Source organism: Canis lupus, chromosome 5 (assembly GCF_003254725.2).
Source record: "Canis lupus dingo isolate Sandy chromosome 5, ASM325472v2, whole genome shotgun sequence".
In the NCBI taxonomy this organism is placed as follows: Eukaryota; Metazoa; Chordata; class Mammalia; order Carnivora; family Canidae; genus Canis; species Canis lupus.
In genome coordinates this window covers 45889944-45896470 of record NC_064247.1, presented here as the reverse complement: position 1 = coordinate 45896470, position 6527 = coordinate 45889944, and positions in this window count along the sequence as shown.

Below are 6527 nucleotides of genomic sequence, written 5' to 3'. Positions count from 1 at the left end.
TTCTTTTTTCTTTTTTCTTCCATTTGCATGGAATACCTTTTTTTCATCCTTTCACTACCAATCTGTATGTGTCTTTAGATATGAGGTGAATCTCTTATAGCCAGCATACAGATGGATTATATATATATATATATATATATATATATATATATATATTCCACCAAACTGTGTCTTTTATTTTTATTTTTTGCAGGGCTTTGAACTCATAACCCTGAGATCAAGAGTTGGATGCTCAACCGAATGAGCCACCCAGGTGCCCCAAAACTATGTCTTTTCATTAAATCATTTAGACCATTTACATTTAAAATGATTATTGACAGATATATACTTACTGCCATTTTGTTCATTGTTTTCTTGTTTTTGCAATTCTTCTCTGCTCCTTTCTTCTCTTACTCCTCCCTTGTGATTGATGACTTTCTGTAGTGTTATGCTTGGCTCTCTTTCTCTTTATGTTTTGTGTATCTATTACAGGTTTTGGGTTTGTGGTTACCATGAGATTCATATATAACATTCTAAGTATAGAGTAGTCTATATGAAGTTGATGGTCACTTAAATTTAAACATATTTTAAAAGAATTTTTTTTACTCCCTTCCCCCATAATTCATGTATATGTTGTCATATTTCACATCTTTTTATTCATAATTTTCTTACTTCTAATTATGGCCTTTCTTTTCCACCTAATGAAGTACTTTTAGCATTTCTTATAAGGCCCGTTTAGTGGTGATGAACTCCTTGGACTTTTGTTTGTGCGGGAAATTCTTTTTCTCTCCTTCAATTCTGAATGATAACCTAGCCAGATAGAATATTCTTGGTTGTAGAGTTTTTTTTACCTTCAAGTCTGGATATATCATGTCACTCTCTTCTGGCTAATAAAATGTCCACTGAAAAATCTGCTGATAAACTTAGGGATGTTCCCCTTGCATATAGCTTTTTGCTTCTGTCTTGCCACAGAGACAAAAAAGAAGGAAAGATAACTTTTTATCTTTTATTTTTATCTCTAACTTTTGACATTTTAATTATTCGGTTTTGTGCTGTGAACTTCCTTGGTTTCATTTTGTTTGGAACTCTCTTTGCTTCCAAAACCTGGATGCCTATTTCCTCCCCCAGGTTAGGGAAGTTTTTAGCTACTATTTCTTCAAATAAAGTCTCTGTTCCTTTCTCTCTCCCTTCTCCTTCTTATAATGCAAATATTTGTTTGCTTTATGTTGTCCAAGAGATCCTTAACCCCTATCCTCATTTTTAAAAACTCTTTTTTCTGTTTGCTATTCAGGTTTGGTTCCTCTCATTACTCTGTCTTCCAGATCACAGATCCATTCTTCTGCACCCATTAATCTACTGTTGATTCCCTCTGTGTATTTTTTATTTCAGTTATTGTATTCTTCAACTCTGATTGGTTCTCTTTTAAATACTTTCTCTTTGTTGAAGTTTTCACTGAGTTCTTCCACTCCAGTCCAGTGAGCATCTTTATGATGATTTATGATAGTGACTTTAAAATCTTTATCAGGCATATTGCTTATCTCAGTTTCCTTTAGTTCCTTTTCTGAGGTTTTATCTGTTCTTTCATTTGGAGCATATTCTCTGTCTCCTAACTTTCTATTTGTCTTTGAATTAATACTATACCACTTCAGTTATTTCACTGTAACTGCTAGTGGACAATGTTCCACTAAATAGTCATTTTTTTTCAATAACTGCCTTGTTATTTATATCTCTTCCATTTTATTTTTTATTTATTTTTATTAAAAATTTTTTTATTATTATTTATTCATGATAGTCATAGAGAGAGGAGAAAGAGGCAGAAACACAGGCAGAGGGAGAAGCGGGCTCCATGCCAGGAGCCCGACATGGGACTCGATCCCGGGACTCCAGGATCGCACCCTGGGCCAAAGGCAGACACCAAACCGCTGAGCTACCCAGGGATCCCCTCTCTTCCATTTTAGAGGCAATTTCTAGAATTATTTTGATACATTCTTAAAAAGTAAAACTAAGATTTTATTTAGAATTTTATAAATCCACAAAATCATCTTTAAAAAAACGACAGCTTTGGGGATGCCTGGGTAACTCAGTGGTTGAGCATCTGCCTTCAGCTCAGGTCATGATCCCGGGGTCCTGGAATTGAGTCCCACATCAGGCTCCCCACAGGGAGCCTGCTTCTTCCTCTGCCTATGTCTCTGCCTCTCTCTCTCTGTCTTTCATGAATCAATAAATAAAATCTTTTTTTAAATGATGGCTTTAAAACACAGATTTTCTTACCTGGATAAATAGATTAACTAAGCAAGTAAGATTTTCCAAAACCTGAAATATTTGACAGGATCTTTTTTCCCTTCACATTCTATATTAAGCACTTATTTTAAAACTGTATTTCTAAACAGTCCTTAAGGTGAAACTGACTAGCAGGCAGAGGTTCACTGATATATAACTCAGGTATATGCCAGCTCTCATTGGCCCTATTGACTCATGTCATTAAATATTCAAGACTATTATTTTCCCTAACATTTTTTTTTCTGTTTATATGTTGGAATAAGAAGATTTTTATTGTGCATGTTTAGGTTTTTTTTTTTTTTTTTTAGATTTTATTTATTTATTTATTTATTTATTCATTCATTCATTCATGATAGACATAGAGAGAGGCAGAGATATAGGCAGAGGGAAAAGCAAGCTCCATGCAGGGAGCCCGACGCGGGACTTGATCCCAGGACCCTAGGACCACGCCCTGGGCCAAAGGCAGGCACCAAACCTCTGAGCCACCCAGGGATCCCCGCATGTTTATTTTTTTAAATATAGTTTAAAAGAAGAGAAATCTTAAAGCCACTAGCTCATAAGCAAATACCAAACATAAGTAACACACTAAAACAATATCAAAAAATAAGAAGAGAGAGACACTTGGTTGGCTCAGTGGTTGAGCATCTGCCTTTGGCTCAGGTTGTGATCCCGGGGTCCTGGGATTGAGTACTGCATCAGGTTTCCCTCTGAGACCCTGCTTCTCCCTCTGTTTCTCTCTCTGCCAATGCCTCTGCCTCTCTCTGTGTGTCTCTCACAATTAAATAAATAAAATCTTTAAAAAAAACAAGTGAAGAGAAATTAATGTGGCTGCAAAACCCAGGATCTAAGTAAGAAAATAAAATGAGTGAATGACTGTAGAGAAGCTAAAAATATGTAATCAACTGTCAACCTAGTAACAAAGGGTAATTTTTTCTTTTAATGTTACTATACTTTGCAACTCTCCAAGAGATTTATATTGTTTTGGTTTTTTACTTTGTGACGGAAGAGGATCTCTAACATCTTGGCCTTTTCCCCTTATGATAGCTATATCCGGGATCCAGTATGAGGTTCAATTGGCCAGGATATTTGTTTGAGATCAGGACTAGAGAAATTACCTTATAAATGGATGCAAGTTGCACTGAACCATCTATGAGGTGAACTCAGTTAGAACTCAGCTTCAGACCATCTGATCCCATAATATCCATAGTGGTATTTATGGGTAGCCACAAAGCAGTGAGGGTTTGGAGCCTAAATCCAATAGTGCTCTACCCCCTAATCCCAAATGTGGATATTTCTCTCTTTTGAATGCATAGTAACATAGGCTACATATCATTTTGGGGGAGGGAGATTCATAGCAGGCACAGAGGAGGTTGTAGTAGGTTCCTGGAAATTCTGAGGGCCTGGAAGAGTATCTGGGTCTGGAAATGGATGAGAGGATATGATTCTATAGTGCAGTGGCTCACATTAAGCCTCTGTGTACCAGAGCTGGTATGTTTGGGGTTATGCAGATATAAACTTTAGCGGGACGTCTGTTAAATTTATTTCTGTGAACCTATGATTAATTAGCCTTATCTGGGATCTTCTGTTAGCATTTTCTCTAACAGGGAGTATTAAGCCCACATTATTCCCATTTTGATGACCATGCTTACTTTGTCACACGAACCTGGTGAATCAGGTTTCCAATTTCTCTAAGAGTCAAAACCCTTTAGGTTGCAAATGATAGAACATAACTTGAAAAGGCATAAGCAGAAAAGTGAATTGATGCATGTCATGTACCTATGAAACTAAGAAAAGCTGAAGCTAACTAGAAGCTGTGTCTTGACATTTCTAGGGACCTATCAAGCAATTCTGCTTGTCTATAATTCTTAACTTCATTCTTCTATGGCAGTCACATGATGGGGAACATGGCTACAAATGGCTTTAGAGTCACATTGCAAGGTCATGGGCATATAACAGTATTCCTATCCCAGTACAAGTTGGAAAAATCCCAGGAAAGAGCTCTGAATGGTCCAGCTTGAGTCAAGGGGAAGGTCTGTGGCCAGAGTGGATGGGTCGAACAGATGTGATTGTGGAGGCAGTCTCCATACATAGAAGCTCACCTTCTTATTCCCTTCATATATCCATTTCTGAATAAGTATCTGCACAACTGCCTAACTTTGAGTCAGAGTAGAGCTTTAGTCTCCATTTGAGACAAGAGAGGCCAGAAGCGATGAAGCCATGACACCTCAAAAAAAGAAGAGAAAGAGAAGAAAGAAGAAAGAAGAAGAAGAAGAAGAAGAAGAAGAAGAAGAAGAAGAAGAAGAAGAAAGAAGAAAGAAAGAAAGAAAGAAAGAAAGAAAGAAAGAAAGAAAGAAGAAAGAAAAAGAAAGAAGAAAAGTTCCTATACTTTATATAGTCTTGGAAGCAGGAAATGGTGGAAGGAAATAGCTGGGTCTGGCACTAAGGGTCACACTTTGCCACAGTGTTCCTAAAACAAGAAGGCAGTATGAGACTGAAAGCTTACTATGTATATGGAGCAAGTTAGAGAAGAACCTGATGTGTCAGGCAAAGGCAAGCCCTCCTGTTACATAAAGGACAAAGAAAAGAAAATGAGGGGCACTGGGTTGCTCAGTCAGTTAAGCATCTGCCTTCAGCTCAGGTCATGATCCCGAGGTCCTGGGATTAAGCCCCGCATCAGAGAGCCTGCTTCTTCCTCTCCCTCTGCCTGTTTCTCTGCCTACTTGTGCACTCTCTGTCTCTCTCTGTCTAAATAAATAAATAAATAAATAAATAAATAAATAAATAAATAAGAATCTTTTTTAAAAAAGAAAAGAAGGGAAAGCAGGCTGGCAGCAATATTGGATGTATAACTACAGGCATACACAGTAACATCACTTTCTGGTAAGAACAGCCCATTGCCTGTCCTAGTCCAATCAGATTAGCAACTCCTCTGCCATTGGAAAGAATTTAGGAAGGGCAGCTAGACTGAAAACCAGAGACATTTTGTTGTGCAAATGTTTAAAGTGCACATCCGTTCAAATTCACCTTGTCTCAGATCACCTCCATGAATCCCTCTTCCACATTTGGGATTGATGTATAGCTTCCTCTCCTTCCCATAACATTTAAATTTTTAAATTTATTTTTTATTTTATTTTTAAAAAGATTTTATTTATTTATTCATGAGAGACACACAGAGAGAAAATTCTTTTTTAATTTTAATTTTTTGTTTCAGAGTAATTTTGGGTTCACAGCAAAATTGAGCAGAAGGCACATGAATTTCCCATATCCCATCTGCCTCCATAGCTGTAACTTTGCCCTTTATCAAAATTCCCCCACAACAGTGGCACATTTGTTATAATTGATGAATCTCCACAGACACATCATTATCACCCAAAGTCCATATTTTACATTAAGATCCACTCTTGGTGTTGCCTATTCTATAACATGTCTTCATCATAACAGAATCTTACTGAGTAGTTTTGCTGCCCTAAAAAGCCTCCTTCTATCCATGACATGGAATATCTCTTCATTTATTTAGTTCTTCCTTGGTATCTTTTATCAGAATTTTGTAGTTTTCTTTGTATATGTCTCATGTATTGTTAGATTTATACCTAAGTGTTTAATTTTGGGGTGCTAATGTAAATGATATTGTGCTTTTAACTTCAAATTCTACTTGTCCCACTTACTGATATATAAGAACATGAATGACTTTTGTATCTTAAGCCTTGCATCCTTCAGCCTTGCTATAATTGCTTTATTAGTTCCGGGGGGGGGGGGTTGTTTTGTTTTGTTTGTTTGTTTGTTTGTTTTGAGTCTTTGGAATTTTCTACATAGACCATTATGTTATCTGTGAATAAAGACAGTTTTATTTCTTCCTCCCCAATCAGTGTATTTTTTATTTCCTTTCTTTTCTTATTCCATTAGCTAGGATTTCCAGCACGGTGTTGAAAAAGGAATAGTGAAGAAGGACATCCTTGCCTTGTTCTTAAAACATTTTTTTTAATTTTTATTTATTTATGATAGTCACAGAGAGAGAGAGAGGCAGAGACACAGGCAGAGGGAGAAGCAGGCTCCATGCACCGAGAGCCCGATGTGGGATTTGATCCCGGGTGTCCAGGATCGCACCCTGGGCCAAAGGCAGGCGCTAACCTGCTGCGCCACCCAGGGATCCCCCTTGCCTTATTCTTGATCTTAATAGGAAAGCTTTAAATTTCTCACCACAAGTATGAAGTTAGCTGTAGTTTTTTTTCAGATATTCTTCATCAAGTTGAGTAAATTCCCCTCTATTG